This window comes from Orcinus orca, chromosome 2 (genome assembly GCF_937001465.1).
Source record: "Orcinus orca chromosome 2, mOrcOrc1.1, whole genome shotgun sequence".
In the NCBI taxonomy this organism is placed as follows: Eukaryota; Metazoa; Chordata; class Mammalia; order Artiodactyla; family Delphinidae; genus Orcinus; species Orcinus orca.
In genome coordinates, this window is record NC_064560.1 from 1,886,231 (window position 1) to 1,907,556 (window position 21,326).

A 21,326-nucleotide genomic window follows, 5' to 3' on the forward strand; every position below is an offset into this window, starting at 1 on the left:
AGTATGTGGTATTGCCAATATTCCTTCACTTCTCTTTTAAGAATTCCTTTCTCCCTGTGGGGAATAGGTATGTATTGAAATACTATTTCCATTACATTCCCTGTAGAGTAACTTTCAGTTTATGCAGCAAATATAGAGTTGGAAAATACACACTTGAGCCAGCTGACTTCACGGTGAATTACTCAGCCGCTTTGGGCCCCAGTTTTCTCTTCTGTTAAATGGGGATGATAATAGTGCCTCCTTCACCAGATGGCTGTGAAGGTTAGGCGAGGCCCATAGGAAAGTGCAAGGTCATGGGCCTGGCACTTAGCACATGTTTGTAATGTTTGTGGTATAGAATTATTATTCTTGCTACTCAGAATACAGATGTAGCATTTGTACTGGTTTTCAAAATAGTTTCCCATCTAAATTTTAGGTCAGAAACGATAATGAGCTCTGCTTGGGGCGTTATGGGAAACTCATTGATAGAATTGTCATGAAGCAAGTAAGTTCTGCGCCCATGTGCCGTGCTATTTGATTTCACATCTGAAACCAACAAACAGGCAGGCATCAGTGTTCTTCTATACAGGCGGTGTCCTTAAATTAAAAGCCGTTTTTCATTTGTTTTTTAATTAGGTTAATTCTGTTGGGCCGGAAATCTGTATTGAGAGTTAAAAAGAGGTTTAAAAAGCATAAATATTTAAGAGTTTCTAAATGAAATGATTTTTTTTTCTGTTCACAGGTATTTGATTGGACATTTTCATTTTTTGGTTGGTGTTAAGTCTAAAATGGTCATTTAAGCACATAAAGTATGTATATGTGTTAGCACTTCTTTTCTTTTTTGTAATTTATAGAATAACTTTGACACTCTAGGTCTGTTTTACTTTTCAGAATGAGGTTTAATTATAGGATGTTTTAATCTACACTGATCTTTTTTTTCTTTTTATTTTTTTAATTTATTTTTGGCTGTGTTTGGTCTTCATTGCTGCGCATGGGCTTTCTCTAGTTGCGGCGAGTGGGGGCTACTCTTCGTTGCGGTGTGCGGGCTTCTCATTGTGGTGGCTTCTCTTGTTGCGGAGCACAGGCTCTAGAGCGCAGGCTCAGTAGTTGAAGCGCCCGGGCTTAGTTGCTTCGCGGCATGTGGGATCTTCCCGAACCAGGGATTGAACCTGTGTCACCTGCATTGGCAGGCGAATTCTTAACCACTGTGCCACCAGGGAAGTCCCTACACTAATCTTTTAACATGAAGTTTTCATTCCAGTAAACTGCATATGACTACAAACAAATGTATTATGTTTTTTCATAAGTTCATTGTATCACTTGCCAAATTTTTAAAAGATAGTTTTTATTACATCTTAGGGGATAATCAGCAGTTATTTGTCATTGCCATTTCTTAGTTAAAACTAACTGCAGCAATAAAGGTAAGGAAAATTTTTCAAGGTTTTTCTTTTCTAGCTATTATGAGGGTTTCATCCACTAACTCTCATGAACAATAAGTTTTATTCTCTGTGTGAAAGTAACTTTGATGTGAGCCTGCCTGAATCAGATTGATTTCATTATACATCATTCCTGATTTTATAGCCCACTAGGCTAATTCGTGGAGTTATTATCCATTTTTAGGAAATCAGAGAATTGTCCAGACATTCTAGGAAAACAACGCGTAATCTGTCTCATTCACAGACCTTCAGTCATCATAGAGAAGAAGAGAGGATAAAAACAGTTGCAGTTGGACTTTCTTCCTGCGATCATTCACTACTTAGCTCTTTGTTTTGCTCTAGGGTGAGACCAGAATTAGACTGTTTCAAGTCACTTCATGTTCCTAGAAATCACTTGGCCTTAGACATACAGCTCTATTCAATTCGTTACAGCCTGATGCTGCCACAGTAGGCAAACGCCACATTTACATGTATAATTTAAACCTGCACAGAGAACATCTGCAGCAAAACCCGCAGAAAGAGCCACCAGGCAGTCGCAGCACGTCCGGGTAGCAGCTCTCTTCTCCACTCTCCAGAGTTCCGTATTCAGTTGGTGAGTAGCTGTCCTAGTGTCTCGGTTCAGCCCCTTCAGGAGCCGTTGTGGGAGGGGAACATTCAAAACGCTGTAGCAAGGAAGAAACTGTTTCTACCGGAGATAGAAGAGGCCGATGTTCGTCAAATAGAATAGGGTAGGCCTTGAAGGAACTGTAATCCCTGTAGACCAAAGGAGGGGCCATAGGGATTGTCATTCTGGGAGCAGAAGGCAGTGTAAATGGGAGTCAGGAGGACGAAGCGCGTTTGGAGTGCGGGCCGCCTTACCGGCTGGGGTGGGGTTTTGGCTGTGATACTCAGAGAGTCGAGGTTGAGCAAGATGGTGAAGGACAGCGAGTTAAGGAGGTTGAGTATATTTGCAGCGGTAGAGCATTGAAGGTTTTTGTGTACGAGAGTAATAAAAGTTAAAGCAGTACTTTAGATGATTAATCTGTTGATACTAAGTAGCTATCAAGCGCCGCTGCTTTTTTCTTAGCAAATTTGAGTACCTTAGGTTCCATCATTGAGTTAGATAAAATTTGGCTGTTAAATTTTGCACACAGGTCCAGGAGCTGACTCTCATATACCTCAGAAGAGTATTTAACAAGAAGGCAAAGTTTAAGTGGCTTAAAGCCATCATCAGGAAATATCATCAGGTCATGGTATGTAATTTTATGTAAAGCCTTCCTAATGAGAAATTCTTTGCAGTATATACTTGGACAGGAATGAAAACATGATCAGAAGTCACTTTTCACCTTGGGATGATGTTGGAAATTTTATTTTAAATACTTGAAAGGCTTATTTTAGTTTCCATGCTGAGTTCAATTTCTTGTGGATACATATTCCAACGAATATAAACATTACAATGTTCCTCTGGAATTCCCATGGAGCAACTCCCAGAAAATGTCTATTTTAGGTGGAATCTTTAATCAGAAATATCTATGATACAGGATATATAAATCACCACAAACTATTTTGAAAATACACTCTTTATATTTCAAATGCGATCCCTTATGTTATCTGTGTGTATGTGTATCCACCCAGCTTTAAGTGCTCAGTGGGGTCAAAACTAGATTAAAGTCATTATTCACTTTTTCTGTCTACTTTCAGATGAATACATTTAAACTTTTTTTTTTTTTTCACGGCAAAGTTTCTCATCTTTTAGGATGGGGTGCTGAGATGTTTTAAAGAGAGTATTGGAAAGATGGGATTTGAAACAGTAAATGTTACACTGTGAAGAATACATAGTATGGTAAAATACCTAATTTGGAATAGAGCAAGTCCAACATAATGAAAAATATAAATTATAAATGATACTTTCTGGGTTTATTTTGAAGTATGACACATTGAAAACTTACTACAATGGATGCCGTCAAATAAAATGGAGCAAGTTAATGAAAGATTACAAATTAGGTTTGTGTTATGTTCTGTGTCACCAAATTCATTAACGTGTCAGGCACAATGGAAGTCATACATCTTGAAGCTTCTTATTACAGAGTTACTGGTACTTGGCTTAGATTAATGGTGCCTAATGGTTAGAGTTTTAATTAATCTTTGCTAAACTTACACGTGGGCTTGGAGAGTGGTGTGAAATAACATTAACATCTCTTTGTCTCAAAAACTGAGTAAAAGGTGGATTATGAAGCTGGCTGATGTCTTGCAGTGGAATTTGAAACTCAAAGCCTGATTTTTTTTTTTTAACTTCATGTGAGATGTGTATTATAATTCTGTAGATACGCCTGTCAGTCTAAAAGTAGCACAAGCTTCACCTTGTGTTTCTTCTTTAGCAGTTGATTTTGGTGATTTGAGAAGGACTGTTTGTTTATGATTTATGTGATAATGTCCCCTTTCCCCCCAGTTCTCTAATCAAACCTAAAGCAAGTATCTTTGGCGTTTCCCTGCTAGATTCTTGGCATCACTGGTTGTAAAGCTCAGTTATCAGGACTGAGGGGTCTTCTTCAGCTTTATATAATGGAATTTTTAAAACAGAGGATTACAGCATTTTTCATATATTTTTTATTTGATCAAAATATTTTTATATTTTGATATCTTTCTTTTTTAAAAAAGTGATGACTAGAATAACAGTGAGCAGTGGTACTTCACTTATCTGTTGTTAAGTGGTAAGATGGGTTCAAGTGAACACATTTTTCATATAACACTGATTTCCAGAGCTTTATCCTCATCTCTGGACATAGGACTGTCAAATGATTATTTTAGTTCCACCTCTAGAACTTCATCATTATTGTGCACTGGACTTTGTGCTTTACTTCCAATTCAACCTGTTTTTTTTATTTATTTATTTATTTATTTATTTATTTATTTATTTAGGCTGTGCTGGGTCTTCATTGCGGCACGCGGGCTGTTCGTTGCAGGATTCTCTCTAGTTGTGGTGCACGGGCTCAGTAGTTGAGATGTGCGGGCTCCAGAGTGCGCAGGCTTAGTTGTTCCATGGCATGTGGGATCTTAGTTCCCCAACCAGGGATCGAACGCATGTCCCCTGCATTGGAAGGTGGATTCTTAACCACTGGACCACCTGGAAAGTCCCTCAACCTGTTTTAAATTAAAATTATTTTCTTCCTCAAAACTGGCTAACCTCATAATTGGCTCATTTCTGTTGTTGGTATCATTATTCTCTGCCACCATAGCTCAGACTCTGGGATCCTTTTAGACTCCTTTTTTTTTTCACCTTGTTTAATTAATCTCTCTATTTCTGTTGCCATTAGCTTAGTTTATGTCATTACCTCTCTTCTAACTTAATACAATAATGTATTAGCTAGTTTCCCAACCCACTGTTTTCCCTCTTCTGTGTACCCATGTAAACTGTCAATTTTCAAAGGAATAGGAGTCAAAGTACCTTTTATGGTAAATTAACATTAAATTATATGTGTTTATTGCAGTTCTAAAGATACCTTGAAACTGTGCAGAGCTTAAGGTCATTCTAAATATCAGGTGTACAAAACATATACCAGTTGAAGGTTCTAATTAGTACAAAGCACTGGATTCTTTTCTGTAACATCAAAATGTCTTCTGTTTATAAACTCCACTGACTTCTGAAAGTTTTCAAACTTCTCTACTAATGACACTTAATCCCCCAAATACTGGTACAACAGAGTCATTCATTCAGTAAACATTTACCCGTGATTGCTATGTACCAGACCCTCTAAATTGAGACATACCTAGAGACGGAAGGTTTGAATTGCCAGAAAAATGATTTCTGTTCTTGGATAGAAAGGCTTAGTGTAAGGGTAACAGTTTTGCCTACGTATCAATTAATGATGATGCAGTCAATTAAAATTCTTTAAGAATTTTTTAAAGAAACTTGAAAGTCATTGGAAGTGTATGAGGAAGAATAAACATACAAAAATAGGAGAAAAAATTTTTAAAAATTCAACAAATAACATTAAAATATAAGGCACGGTAATTAAAATAATACTACTGGTTTGAGATAGACAAACCAATGGAACAGTAACAGAAATATACTCAAGATATATAAGGGAATTTACAGTGATATGATAAAGGGCAACATTTCAAATCAATAGAAAGATGGATTATTCAATAGTGTTGGGACAACTGGTAGCTATTGGAAAAAAAATAGTTTGATCCTAGTCTCACTCTAATACCCAAATAAACTCCAGGTGGGTTGGAATTTAAATGTGGAGGGGAAGAAAGTGAAATCATAAAGTCCTAAAGAAACCCTGGATGAATATTATGAACTTGGGATAGGGAAGGGTGCCTTTTCAAGGATGACATGCATTTATAAAAGAATATATTGATAAATTTGACTACTTTAAAATGGAAAGCTATGCCACAAAACAGCCATAACCAAAATTCTGATCCTAATGGAAAAAGGGCCAATTTTTCTAATAATGAGCTCCACAAATGTATAAGAAATAGGCAGAACAAAGCTATATCATAGAAGCAGTTAAAATGGACAAGTAATAAAGATGGTCAAGCTTACAGATAATTATATAAAACATTATTATTACGGAGAATTTTGAACCCAGGCAAAAGTAAACTGAAAAGTATAATGAACTTGCATAAATCCATCACCTGTTTCAATAATTAACTCGTGGCAAATTTGCTTTAATATATAACCCATTTACTTACCCAATCTGTATTATTTTAAGTATATTTCAGTCATTCTATCATTTTATCTGTAAATATGTCAGTTACTGGCAAAAGATAAGAGCTTTCTTCTAACATAATCACAAATCATTATTAAACCTAAGAAGAACAAACAAAACAATAATTCTCTAGTATCTTCATATCTACTTAGAGTTCAAGTTTCCATTGTCTTATGGATGTCACAGTTGTTTTTTCCCAAGACTGTTTGTTTGAATTGTGATCCAGTTACGGTCCCCATGTTGTGATTGGTTGACCTGTTTCTGAAGTCTCTTGAATTCTTAGGTTTACACTTCATCTCTTTTTCTTTTGCGATATATTGAAGATACGGGGTTATCTGTCTTAGGGAGTTTCCCACAACACGGACGGTGCTGATTTTGTTGGCACATATGATTCTGTGCTGTGGAGTTGTTCAACATTAATGACATAAGAATATTTATCAGATTTAGAAAACTTTCAATCATGTTCTTTCCTGTTTTTTTCCTATCTTTGTCTCTTCATTGTGGGTATTTCTAATCTGTATTACAGCTCATCAGTTTTTTTCTTTAGAGGTGTCTAATTTTTTAAACCCATTCATTCAGTTCTCAATTCCAGTAGGGTTTTTATTTTTGTTTTTGTTTTTTCAGTTCTAGGATTTCTATCTGGTATTTGAAATTATTTTTTCTAATTTTCTGACAGAATTCTGAGTCTTGTCTTTGATTTTCTTATAAAGTCTGTCTGATAAGTTGATTGATGATCTGGTCTGCTTCTGTGTTTCATGATGCTGACTTCTATTCTAGGATGCCTGACTGGTAGTGTTTTGTGTGTTGACATTGTATGTGGAAAATAGATTACTTGAGGGAGGGTGATGTTGATTTCCCTTCAGAATGGATTTATTTTTGCTTCTGGAAGGTGGGTGGGAGTACTGATGATCCTGGATCACTGTGGTCCAGAAGGGGCTTAAGATTTTGAATTTGGATTCAGTTCCAGATTCTAGCCTCGCCCAAAGCCAGGAGGGCTCAGCGGGGCCCCTTCTCCTCGTTAGGTCCTGAGCTCCCTTTCCCTGCGATCCTTCTGAAAGCCCTGCTCAGCTCTGATTGCCTCATCCGCAGGCGTCCCTGTGGGGAAAGCAGTCCCACGTGCTAGGCTCACCTAGTGTAGGTCTGCGTCTCTGCAGTCCTGTAGGTTTTCACTGCCTTGATAGCATTTGGATGCTTTCAAGCAACTGCTTTTTGTCTTGCCCAGCTGCAAAGACAGCTGAGAGAGAGAGAGAGAGTTGGTATGTACTGCCTAGACTGCCATTACTGGAAGCCACTGAGTTCTTTTTGAGTCCAGCTTCTGATCCCATATGTGTGTGTGTGTATATATATATATATATATATATATTTTTTTTTTTTTTTAATTTTATAGGAATGACGTATACTGTTCATTTAGTTTACTTCCTTCTAAGGGGCTTTCACATGATGTCTCAGTTGCCGAAAAGCCTTGAGTTGGGCTTTACCTAGCAGTGCGGACACCTGGCTGAAGTGAAAGCCTAGTTCACCCTTGAGGAAACAAGGTTCTGCAGGTGTTGTTCTGTGCTCGGCTTCAGAAATCAGAAATTTCCAGCTTTTACTTCTGGATTGTGATTTCCTCATAGAGGATTTTGTCCATGCCATTTGAAAGTTTAAATTTATGCCATGTGTGAATGAGTGGCAAAGTGCCCAAATAAGAATGGGGAAAATATCTTCTTTTTCCAACCATGTTCAGACACCTCAAACAACTGTGAAATACAATTTTTCTTCCAGTTTTCCAAAATATTTATCTGGGCTGAGACCAAGAATGAAAGCATTTTAGGCCAAAAACCCCTTGGAAATTTTATGATTTATAATAGAGTTCCCTTTTGAATTTTAGGCATATGTTGTTAGAGTATCTTATTTATGAACGCAAGATTTTAGTGCATTTTTACATCAGTGAAATAACTCGTGTTTCTTTTCTATAAGTTATTTTTCTAATATTTAGCTATTTCATATTTGTAGTTTTTCGGCTATATTATCAGCCTATATTTGTTTAGGTAACAGAGAGGTAGCAATTAAAAATAGCTATCATAATTTTGAGTTAGTTTTCAAATTATAATTTGGTACTTGTCTTCTAGCATTGCCATATTGCCAGAAACCTTAACTCAAGTGTAAATATTTAATAAAATCATTTTGAAAAGCAAAATAATTCGGTGTTTTTATCTTGGTTGCTCTGAACAAAGCCAGTACTTCAAACTTCTCGACGCTTCAGGGTGAAAATTGTGTTAAGTAGTATTTGAATTTAAATGTGGTTTAAAATGTTTCTTAATTCTAAAGCCCTCTGTAGTTTCCGTTTTCTAAGCAATATTAGCTATATTTGATCTTTAGATGAAGAAAGATTTGACTATGATTAAATACGTACAGTACCATCCTGGAATAAATTTTATTCATAGATTAGTAAAATATGTGCAGCGTGATTTAGGAGAAAATATTTTAGGCCATTAAATTTAGTTACATAAGCTATGGTATGTTTTAAATTCTGTGCAATGAAATCTGTTTTGCTTTAAAAATAAAAAGTTCATTGCACTGGAAAATGTGGAGTATTTGTTATCCAAGACCATCAAAAGCATACCCGGTCACATATTTAGGAAAATTTTGAAATACTAGTTTTAGCCTATCAATTTAATGGCATTTGTTATGATTGTCTGATTTTCTTATCTGTACTTAAAAGCCTTAAGAGGGCTTCCCTGGTGGCGCCGTGGTTGAGAGTCCGCCTGCCGATGCAGGGGACACGGGTTCGTGCCCCGGTCCGGGAGGATCCCACATGCCGCGGAGCGGCTGGGCCCGTGAGCCACGGCCGCCGAGCCTGCGCGTCCGGAGCCTGTGCTCCGCAGCGGGAGGGGCCGCAGCAGTGAGAGGCCCGCGTACCGCAAAAACAAAACAAAAGCCTTAAGAACACTCTCAATATTTGATTTGGTCACATTTCTTACAGTACATCGGTTTCAGTGCAGTTCTTTTCTCTGATATGGAGGAAGTAGAGGACCTCGCACAGTGCCTGGCACGTATTTGGTAATCGATAAACATTGCTTTCTTTCCCTTATCCCACCCCCATTCTTAGCCCATGATTTTAAAGGTATTAAGAAATAAAAATAGTACTAGGAAAAATTTAAGAGCTCAGCTTCCATTTAAAAATTTTTAACTTCTTTTTCTAAAAGAAGGATTCAAAATTAATGCATGGTGTTGTAGGCAGGGTTCTATGATGGCCCCAAGATTCCCACCCTCTGGAGGACACCCCTGTGTAACCCCCTCTCCTTGAGTGTGATCAGACCTGTGAGTCAGTCCCTTGATTGGGTTGTGTTACATGGCGAAGGTGATGGTTGAATCGTTCTGTGATTATTACCTGATATGACTCCTAGCCGACTGGAGAGAGACATTTCTGCTGGCTTCGAAGAAGTAAGCTGTCTCATTGTGCATGGCCACGTGGCTGGAACCTGAGGGTGGCTTCTAAGAGCTGAGAGCCGTCCCCACCAACAGCCAGCAAGCAATCAGGGGCCTTGTTCCCAGCCACAAGGAAACTGTGAGATAATAAACAAATGTAGGGGCTTTTAAGAGCATCCTGAGCATAGGTGAGATGACACCTTGGCCAACACATCGATTTTAGCACTCTAAGACTGAGAAGAGGACCAGTTAAATCGATTTCTGACTCAAGCCACAGAAACTGAGAAAATCAATGTATATTGTTTCAAGCTGCTAAGTTCGTGGGAGTTTGTTATGCAGTAATAGAAAATCAATACATTAGGGAAAACCTCCCTTGTGAAAGTTAAATTATTGTTTATTCACTTTACAGTGTAAATATCTTTGTTCAGGACTGGAGTCAAAGGGTGAAGATTGATATGAGTAATCATCCTCATCAGTAAAGAATCAAAGGTTATAGCTGTGCTCTGAATAAAGGCCCCAACTATGTCTATGTTCTAATCCCAGAAACTGAACATGTCACTTTACATGGCTAAAGGGACTTTGTGGGTGTGATTAAGTTAAAGGCCCTGAGATTATTCTGGATTTTCCAAGTGGGCGCAATGTAATCATAAGGGTCAGTAGGAGGAAAAAAGATGTGATGAGGGATTCAGAGGTCAGGTGGAGAAGTATTTGAAGGTACTGCACTGCTGTCTTTGACGATGGAACTGTAAGTTAAGAAATCTGTGGTGTCTTAAGCCACTACATTTGTGGTAATTTGTGCAGCAGTAGGAAAATAGTACACAAGATATCTGAGAGAAGCCTGTTAACATCGAAGAAAGCAAAACAGTGATTCGTAGGACACAAGCAGGACGAAGAACACCTCAAAGATAAAAACTTTAGTAGTTGTTTTTTGGGGGTTCTAGTATTGAGACCTCCTAGTCTGCCATCTTGCTAATGTCCTATGAATATCTTCTTCATTACATTCTTACTATCTACTTATAGCTTTATATACTTTATATATATCCTTTTTTTCAACTTTATTACATATTTTATTAAAACTGAGAGGACATTTAATGTAAGTTGTACCCAAAATGCTATCATTCAAAATCTTAAGACACCAACAATTGTAAAATGGATCTGCATTTCAGAAATGTTAAAATGTGTGTGTATGGGGGTAGGGGGTGGAGATCAGGGAGAACAATGCAATGCAGCAGATACCTCCAAATTCCTTTGCCAAGTGATTGTAAAAACTTTCCCTCCTACAGAAATACAAAAATTCAAAATTTCCACATTACTACAAAAACTTAAGAGAGTTTGATGATGCGGCTTAAAAAAAAAAAAAAACCCTGCAGTTCCCTAAGCACATTTTCCAAATATTTATAGTTATTTTGTGTTCCCTCTAGTGTAAATTGCTGTTGCCATTTTTCTACTCAGTTTTGTATCTTCCCTATTAATTTTAAGAGCTTCTTATGTATTCTAGCTTTATTCATTGTGAATATTGTCTGTCATATTCTGGATTGGTTTTGTAATTATTTTTTACATTTTTCTAATTATCTCTTTCTTCACCAAATCAACTTTTTTATTAAGTTTTATAACCAGTCTTCACATCTTATAGGTGTTTCATCCCTGTTCTTATTCAAAATTGTCTTGCCTATTCTGGGCTTCAACATTTCTTTGTGAATATCAGGGTCTGTTTGTCAAGTTTTATGAACAAAAATCTTTGAAATTATATTGATTGTATAGATTAACCTTCAACATTTGCATCTTTATTATAGTGTATTATCCCATCCATGAACGTGGTATACCTCTCCAACTGGTCTTCCTTTATATCCTTCAATAAAGTATGAAATTTGTTCTCATAAAGCATTTACAGATCTTTTGTTAGATTTATTCTATGGAATGTTATTTTTTGTTAGCTACTTGGAGTAAGACATTAAAACTACATTTCCTAACTTATTGTTCGTGGTGTTCAAATACACTAATTTTATTTGATTTTGTATCCATAATTTAAAAAAAAAACAAATATCTTGCCTAGATGGTCTCTTAATTTGCTTATGTAGATAATCATATCAAATGCAAATGTTTCTTCAAGGAATTTCCCTGTCATTTCTAGTTTGCTAACATTTTTTTTTAACATCTTTATTGGAGTACAATGGTGTGTTAGTTTCTGCTATATAACAAAGTGAATCAGCTATACATATACATATATCCCCGTATCCCCTCCCTCTTGTGTCTCCCTCCCACCTTCCCTATCCCACCCCTCTAGATGGTCACAAAACACCGAGGTGATCTCCCTGTGCTACGTGGCTGCTTCCCACTAGCTATCTATTTTACATTTGGTAGTGTATATATGTCCATTGCCACTCTCTCACTTTCTCCCAGCTTACCTTTCCCCTCCCCGTGTCCTCAACTCCATTCTCAATGTCTGCGTCTTTATTCATGTCCTGCTGCTAGGTTCTTCAGAACCTTTTTTTTTTTGGATTCCATATATATGTGTTAGCATATGGTGTTTGTTTTTCTCTTTCTGACTTACTTCACTCTGTATGACAGACTCTAGGTCCATCCACCTCACTACAAATAACTCAATTTCATTTCATTTTAGGGCTGAGTAATATTCCGTTGTATATATGTGCCACATCTTCTTTATCCATTCATCTGTCGATGGACACATAGGTTGCTTCCATGTCCTGGCTATTGTAAATAGAGCTGCAATGTACATTGTGGTACATGACTCTTTTTGAATTATGGTTTTCTCAGGGTGTATGCCCAGTAGTGGGATTGCTTGGTCATATGGTAGTTCTATTTTTAGATTTTTTAAAGGAACCTCCATACTGTTCTCCATAGTGGCTGTATCAATTTCCATTCCCACCAACAGTGCAAGAGGGTTCCCTTTTCTCCACACCCTCTCCAGCATTTATTCTTTGTAGATTTTTTGATGATGGCCATTCTGACTGGTGTCAGGTGATACCTCATTGTAGTTTAGATTTGCATTTCTCTAATGATTAGTGATGTTGAGCATCCTTTCATGTGTCTGTTGGCAGTCTGTATATCTTCTTCGGAGAAATGTCTATTTAGGTCTTCTGCCCAGTTTTGGATTGGGTTGTTTGTTTTCTTGATATTGAGCTGCATGAGCTGCTTGTAAATTTTGGAGATTAATCCTTTGTCAGTTGCTTCATTTGTAAATATTTTCTCCCATTCTGACGGTTGTCTTTTCGTCTTGTTTATATTTTCCTTTGCTGTGCAAAAGCTTTTAAGTTTCATTAGGTCCCATGTGTTTATTTTTGTTTTTATTTTCATTTCTCTAGGAGGTGGGTCTAAAAGGATCTTGCTGTGATTTATGTCATAGAGTGTTCTTCCTATGTTTTCCTCTAAGAGTTTTATAGTGTCTGGTCTTACATTTAGGTCTTTAATCCCATTTTGAGTTTACTTTTGTGTATGGTGTTAGAGAGTGTTCTAATTTCATTCTTTTATATGTAGCTGTCCAGTTTTCCCAGCACCACTTATTGAAGAGGCTGTCTTTTCTCCATTGTATATTCTTGCCTCATTTATCAATAATAAGGTGACCAGGGGCTTCCCTGGTGGCACAGTGGTTGAGAGTCCACCTGCTCATTCAGGGGACACGGGTTCATGCCCCGGTCTGGGAAGATCCCACATGTCGTGGAGCGGGTAGGCCTGTGAGCTGTGGCCGCTGGGCTTGCGCATCCAGAGCCTGTGCTCTGCAACGGGAGCAGCCACAACAGTGAGAGGCCCGCATACCGCAAAAAAAAAAAAAAAATAAGGTGACCATAGGTGTGTGGATTTATCTCTGGGCTTTCTATCCTGTTGCATTGATCTGTATTTCTGTTTTTGTGCCAGTACCATACTGTCTTGATTATTGTAGCTTTGTAGTATAGTCTGAAGTCCAGGAGCCTGATTCCTCCAGCTCCATTTTTCTTTCTCAAGATTGCTCTGGCTATTTGGGGTCTTTTGTGTTTCCGTACAAATTGTGAAATTTTTTGTTCTAGTTCTATGAAAAATGCCAGTGGTAATTTGATAGAGATTGCATTGAATCTATAGATTGCTTTGGGTAGTATAGTCATTTTCACAATGTTGATTCTTCCAATCCAAGAACATGATATATCTCTCCATCTGTTTGTACCATCTTTAATTTCTTTCATCAGTGTCTTATAGTTTTCTGCATACAGGTCTTTTGTCTCCTTAGGTAGGTTTATTCCTAGGTATTTTATTCTTTTTGTTGCAGTCGTAAATGGAAATGTTTCTTTAATTTCTCTTTCAGATTTTTCATCATTACTGTATAGGAATGCAAGAGATTTCTGTGAATTAATTTTGTATCCTGCTACTTTACCAAATTCATTGATTAGCTTTAGTAGTTTTCTGGTGGCATCTTTAGTATTCTCTATGTATAGTATCATGTTATCTGCAAACAGTGACAGCTTACTTCTTTTCAGATTTGGATTCCTTTTATTTCTTTTTCTTCTCTGATTGCTGTGGCGAAAACTTCCAAAACTATGTTGAATAACAGTGGTGAGAGTGGATATCCTTGACTTGTTCCTGATCGTAGAGGAAGTGGTTTCAGTTTTTCACAATTGACAACAATGTTGGCTGTGTGTTTGTCATATATGGCCTTTATTATGTTGAGGTAGTTTCCCTCTGTGCCTACTTTCTGGAGGGTTTTTATCATAAATGGGTGTTGAATTTTTTCAAAAGCTTTTTCTGCATCTATTGAGATGATCATATGGTTTTTCTCCTTCAATTTATTAATATGGTTTATCACATTGATTGATTTGCCTATACTGAAGAATCCTTGCATTCCGGGGATAGACCCCACTTAATCATGGTGTATGATACTTTTAATGTGCTGTTGGATTCTGTTTGCTAGTATTTTGTTGAGGATTTTTACATCTATATTCATCAGTGATATTGGCCTGTAGTTTTCTTTCTTTGTGACATCTTTGTCTGGTTTTGGTATCAGGGTGATGGTGGCCTCCTAGAATGAGTTTGGGAGTGTTCCTCCCTCTGCTATATTTTGGAAAAGTTTCAGAAGGATAGATGTTAGTTCTTCTCTAAAAGTTTGATAGAATTCGCCTGTGAAGCCATCTGGTCCTGGGCTTTTGTTTGTTGGAAGATTTTTAATCACAGTTTCAATTTCAGTGCTTGTAATTGGTCTGTTTATATTTTGTATTTCTTCCTGGTTCAGTCTCAGAAGGTTGTGCTTTTCTAAGAATTTGTCCATTTCTTCCAGGTTGTCCATTTTATTGGCGTATAGTTGCTTGTAGTAATCTCTAATGATTCTTTGTATTTCTGCAGCGTCAGTTGTTACTTCTTTTTCATTTCTAATTCTGTTGATATGAGTCTTCTCCTTTTTCTTTCTTGATGTGTCTGGCTAATGGTTTATCAATTTTGTTTATTTTCTCAAAGAACCAGCTTTTAATTTTATTGATTTTGCTATTGTTTCATTCATTTTTTTCCCTTTATTTCTGATCTGATCTTTATGATTTCTTTCCTTCTGCTAACTTCGGCTTGTTTTTGTTCTTCTTTTTCTAATTGCTTAAGGTGTACGGTTAGATTGTTTATTTGAGATGTTTCTTGTTTCGTGAGGTAGGATTGTATTGCTATAAACTTCCCTCTTAGAACTGCTTTTGCTGCATCCTATAGGTTTTGGGTCATCGTGTTTTCATTGTCATTTGTTTCTAGGTATTTTTTTATTTCCTCTTTAATCTCTTCAGTGATCTCTTGGTTATTTAGTAGTGTATTGTTTATCCTTCCTGTGTTTGTATTTTTTTACAGATTTTTTCCTGTAATTGATATCTAGTCTCATAGCATTGTGGTCAAAAAAGATACTTGATATGATTTCAATTTTTTTAAATTTACCAAGGCTTGGTTTGTGACCCAAGATATGATCTATCCTGGAGAATGTTCCATGAGCACTTGAGAAGAAAATGTATTCTGTTGCTTTTGAATGGAATGTCCTATAAATATCAGTTAAGTCCATCTTGTTTAATGTATCATTTAAAGCTTGTGTTTCCTTATTTATTTTCATTTTGGATGATTTGTACATTGGTGAAAGTGGGGTGTTAAAGTCCCCTACTATGATTGTGTTACTGTCGATTTCCCCTTTTATGGCTGTTAGTGTTTGCCTTATGTATTGAGGTGCTCCTATGTTGGGTGCATAAATATTTACAATTGTTATATCTTCTTCTTGGATTGATCCCTTGATCATTATTTAGTGTTCTTCTTTGTCTCTTATAATAGTCTTTATTTTAAAATCTATTTTCTCTGATATGAGAATTGCTACTCCAGCTTTCGTTTGATTTCCATTTTTATGGAATATCTTTTTCCATCCCCTCACTTTCAGTCTGTATATATCCCTAAGTCTGAAGTGGGTCTCTTGTAGACAGTGTATATACGGGTCTTGTTTTTGTATCCATTCAGCCAGTCTATGTCTTTTGGTTGGAGCATTTAATCCATTTACATTTAAGGTAATTATATGTATGTTCCTATTACCATTTTCTTAATTGTTTTGTGTTTGTTATTGTAGATCTTTTCCTTCTTTTGTGTTTCCTGCCTAGAGAAGTTCCTTTAGCATTTGTTGTAAAGCTGGTTTGGTGGTGCTGACTTCTCTTAGCTTTTGCTTGTCTATAAAGGTTTTAATTTCTCCATCAAATCTGAATGAGATCCTTGCTGGGTAGAGTAATCTTGGTTGTAGGTTTTTCCCCTTCATCACTTTAAATATGTCCTGCTACTCCCTTCTGGCTTGCAGAGTTTCTGCTGAAAGATCAGCTGATAACCTCATGGGGATTCCCTTGTATGTTATTTGTTGTTTTTCCCTTGCTGCTTTTAATATTTTTTTCTTTGTATTTAATTTTTGATAGTTTGATTAATATGTTTCTTGGAATGTTTCTCCTTGGATTTATCCTGTATGGGACTCTCTGTGCTTCCTGGACTTCATTGACTATTTCCTTTCCCATCCTAAGGAAGTTTTCAACTATAATCTCTTCCAATATTTTCTCAGTCCCTTTCTTTTTCTCTTCTTCTTCTGGGATCCCCTATAATTCAAATGTTGGTGCATTTGATGTCCCAGAAGTCTCTGAGACTGTCCTCAATTCTTTTCATTCTTTTTTCTTTATTCTGCTCTGTGGTAGTTATTTCCACTATTTTATCTTCCAGGTCACTTATCCGTTCTTCTGCCTCAGTTATTCTGCTATTGATTCCTTCTAGAGAATATTTAATTTCATTTATTGTGTTGTTCGTCACTGTTTGTTTGCTCTTTAGTTCTTCTGGGTCCTTGTTAAACATTTCTTGTATTTTCTCCATTCTATTTCCAAGATTTTGGATCATCTTTACTATCATTACTCTGAATTCTTTTTCAGGTAGACTGCCTATTTCCTCTTCATTTGTTTGGTCTGGCGGGTTTTTACCTTGCTCCTTCATCTGCTGTGTGTTCCTCTGTCTTCTCATTTTAATTCATTTACTGTGTTTGGGGTCTCCTTCTCACAGGCTGCATGTTGTTAGTTCCTGTTGTTTTTGGTGTCTGCCCCCAGTGGGTAAGGTTGATTCAGTGGATTGTGTAGACTTCCTGGTGGAGGGGACTGGTACCTGTGTTCTGGTGGATGAGGCTGGATCTTGTCTTTCTAATGGGCAGAACCACCTCTGGTGGTGTGTTTTGGGGTGTCTGTTGATCTTATTATGATTTTAGGCAGCCTCTCTGCTAATGGGCGGGTTTGTTTTCCTGTCTCGCTAGTTGTTTGGCATGGGGTGTCCAGCACTGTAGCTTGCTGGTCGTTGAGTGGAGCTGGGTCTTAGTGTTGAGATGGAGATCTCTGGGAGAGCTTTCACCATTTGATATTATGTGGGGCCGGGAGGTCTCTGGTGGACCAATGTCCTGAACTCGGCTCTCCCACCTCAGAGGCACAAGCCTGACACCAGGCTGGAGCACCAAGACCCTGTCAGCCACACCGTTCAGAAGAAAAGGGAGAAGGACATGAAAGAAAGAAAGGAAAAAAAATTAAAATAAAATTTTTTTTTAATTATTAAAAATTAAAACGTAATAAAAAAAGAAAGAATGAAGAGAGCAACCAAACCAAAAAACAAATCCACCGATGATCACAAGCGCTAAAAACTATACTAAAGAAAGAAAAAAACACGGACAGACAGAACCCTAGGACAAATGGTAAAAGCAAAGCTCTACAGACAAAAATCACACAAAGAAGCATGCACATACTCACAGAAAAGAAAAGGGGGAAAAATATATATATATATAAACTAAAAAGAGAGTAACCAAATCAATAAACAAATGTACCGATGATAATAAACTCTGAATACTAAACTAAGATAAACATAAAACCAGAAACAAATTAGATGCAGAAAGCAAACCCCAAGTCTACAGTTGCTCCCAAAGTCCACCGCCTCAATTTTGGGTTGATCGTTGTCTATTCAGGTATTCCACAGATGCAGGTACATCAAGTTGACTGTTGAGATATGATCTGCTACTCCCGATACCGCACAGAGAGATTTTCCTTTCTTTGTTCACACAGCTCCTGGGGTTCAGCTTTAGATTTGGCTCCGCCTCTGCGTGTAGGTCACCTGAGGGCGTCTGTTCTTCGCTCAGGCAGGACGGGATTAAAGTAGCAGCTGATTAGGGGCCTCTGAATGCGGGGTGAGCCTGCGGCACCAGAGGGCAGCGTGACGTTGCTCCAGCCTGAGGCGCACCATGTGTTCTCCTGGGGAAGTTGTCCCTGGATCGTAAGTCCCTGGCAGTGGTGGGCAGCACAGGCTCCCAGGAGAGGAGGTGTGGATAGTGACCTTTGCTTGCACACAGGCTTCTTGGTGACTGCAGCAGCAGCCTTAGCATTTCATGCCCTTCTCTGGGGTCCGCACTGATGGCCGCAGCTCGCGCCTGTCTCTGGAGCTTGTTTAGGTGGTGCTCTGAATCCCATCTCCTTGTACACCCTGAAACAATGGTCTCTTGCCTCTTAGGCAGGTCCAGACTTTTTCCTGGTCTCCCTCCCAGCTAGCTGTGGCGCACTAGCCCCCTTCAGGCTGTGCTCACGCAGCCAACCCCAGTCCTCTCCCTGGGGTTTGACCTCCGAAACCAGAGCCTCAGCTCCCAGCCCCGCCCGCCCCGGCGGGGGAGCAGACAAGCCTCTCGGGCTGGTGAGTGCCGGTCGGCACCGATCCTCTGTGCGGGAACCTCTCCGCTTTGCCCTCTGCAACCCTGTTGCTGCGTGCTCCTCCATGGCTCCAGAGCGTCCCCCCTGCCCACCCCCCATCTCCGCCAGTGAAGGGGCTTCATAGTGTGTGGACACCTTTCCTCCTTCACAGCTCCCTCCGTGAGGTGCAAGTCCCATCCCTATTCTTTTGTCTCTGTTTATTCTTTTTTCTTTTGCCCTACCCAGGTACGTGGGGAGTTTCTTGCCTTTTGGGAAGTCTGAGGTCTTCTGCCAGCGTTCAGTAGGTGTTCTGTAGGAGTTGTTCCACGTGTAGATGTATTTCTGATATATTTGTGGGGAGGAAGGTGATCTCTATGTCTTACTCCTCCGCCATCTTGAAGGTCTCAATATTTATATATGTTCTTTATTGAGGTGTTTCTTCAAATCTTTCATAATTAAAAAAGTGAGTTGTTTTCTTTTTGAGGTTTGAATATTATTTATATACTTTGGATACAAGTTCTTTATCAGGTATATTTCAATCTGTAGCTTATCTTTGCGTTATTTTAACAGTATCTTTTAAAGGGCCGAAGTTTTAGATTTTGATGAAGTTCAGTTTATACATTGCTTCTTTTATGGATCATGCTTTTGCAGTCACATCTAATTTTTGCCTAATCCAAGGCAGCAGATTTTCTCATTTGTTTTCTTTTAGATGTTTTACATTTTTGCATTTTACATCTTGCAGATGTTTTATATTTTAAATTTAGTTTATGTTTCATTCTGAGTTAATTTTTATATGTGGTGTAGAGTATGGATTGAGTACCTTGTTTTGCATGCAGTTATCCATCAAATTGACTTCGTGCCATTGTCCATGAGAGTCATCATTGAACATGGTAGGGTAGGGAACTCTGAAATGCCATCCCTCCCCTGAAACAAGGATTAAGCTGGCACAATCTTTCAGAATCAACTTTTCTTGAAGTTTGAAATCTAACAAAAAAAAAAACTTAATGGGAGGATGCATAATGAAAAAGGAAGCTGCTGAATTTCAGGGAGGGCTCTGTGGCCTTTTAATTCACCTGTTTGCCATTTATTACTCCTATGCTCGGCAGTGACTATGAAGATAGCAACCCATATACTTAGTTAGCTTCCTGGTGCAGAGGGGGTAATATGGACCCAATTCTCAAATAATTGTGGTTATGTGTCTTGATCCATTTGGTGACTCCCTGAGGAATCAACTCAACGGCTTGGCTTTCTTTCATCTGCCTCAGAACCTTCTCGGAGACACATGAGATTCCTGGGAAACATTTGTCCAAAGCATTTAGCGACAAATATACTTGCTATAGCTGCCTGGGGGTAAGAGATAACAATTGGGACAAGCAGTAGACACACTGAAAAATTCCAGGAAAGAAGAGACTGGGAAAGGAAATGCATAGGGATATAAGGGCTTCGAAAAGCTCTCAGGTATACAGGGAATCTAGAAAGCCACACACATGCACAGGACTGGAGGTGTGCTCATTAAAGACCTGAGAAGATCCTAAGCTTTCACCTCCAACTGACATGTAGGCTCCAGAGAATCAGGAATTCCAGTCATACACAGCTTGACTAAGCACTGGAGTGCTTAAACACAGAGCCAATCTGCAAAGACTGGGAGGTGACAATGATGACAGTGATGACAATGATGATTAGATCAAGTCAATTAAGGAAATCTCTGTTACATCACTAGCTGACCAGTAAGCTTAAATAACAGAGATTTCAGTGGCCATTAATGACAAAGAATACTGTCCTTACAAATTTATTTTAGAAAAACCACTAACAAGCAACTACAACCTCCCTCAAAGTAGCAACAACAAACCCAGAGTTGCCACATTATAATATTCAAAATGTCCAGGTTTCAAAAAATATTATGTTGCATGCAAAGAAACAAAGTATGGCCCATTATTTGGGGAAAAAATAACAGTAACTGTCCCAGAGGAAGCAGAGACATGGGACTTACTAGACAAAGACTTTAGAACATCTTAAATATGCCAAGAGATCAAGGATATCACAAACAAAGAAGTAAAGGAAATAGGGGAATAATGTCTCACCAAGTAGAGCATATCAATAAAGAGACACAAACCATAAAAAGGAGCCAAATAGAAATTTTGAAACTTACAACAATTAAAAAGTTCTTTGGAAAAATATAACAATAGATTTGAGTAGGTAGAAGGAAGGATCAGTGAGCTTGAAGGTAGGTGAGTTGAGATCCAGTCTAGAGAGCAGAAAAGAAAATGAAGGAAAGTGGACAGAACCCACAGACTTGTGGGACCTGATCAAGCTTACAACATATGCATAATGGAAACCCAAGCAGAGAAGAGAAAGAAAAGGGCAGAAGGAATATTTGAAACATTAATGACCTTCACCAAATTTGGTGAAAGATGTGAATCTACAAATGCAAGAACCTCAGGATAAATTCAGAGAGATTCACACCAAGACACATTATAATTAAACCATCAAAGCCAGAGAGAGCCTTGAAAGTGACCCATCATGTACAGGAAATCCTGAATAAGATTAACAGCCAATTTCTTACCAGAAATCATGGATGCCAGAGAGTGGATAATATATTGAAAATCTGGAAGGAAAAAACCTGTCAAACAAGAATACTG

General features: G+C 38.1%; 1 long non-coding RNA gene across 1 annotated transcript in view; it reads left to right on the forward strand.

Annotated features, from left to right (window-relative positions):
* Positions 1-2,013: 2,013 nt before the first annotated feature.
* LOC117196135 (uncharacterized) overlaps positions 2,014-21,326 on the forward strand; it is a 91,349-nt gene continuing 72,036 nt past the window's right edge. Inside the window, exon 1 of the long non-coding RNA XR_007475780.1 lies at positions 2,014-2,647. This is a non-coding gene — a long non-coding RNA (uncharacterized LOC117196135). The remainder of the gene's footprint in view (positions 2,648-21,326) is intronic.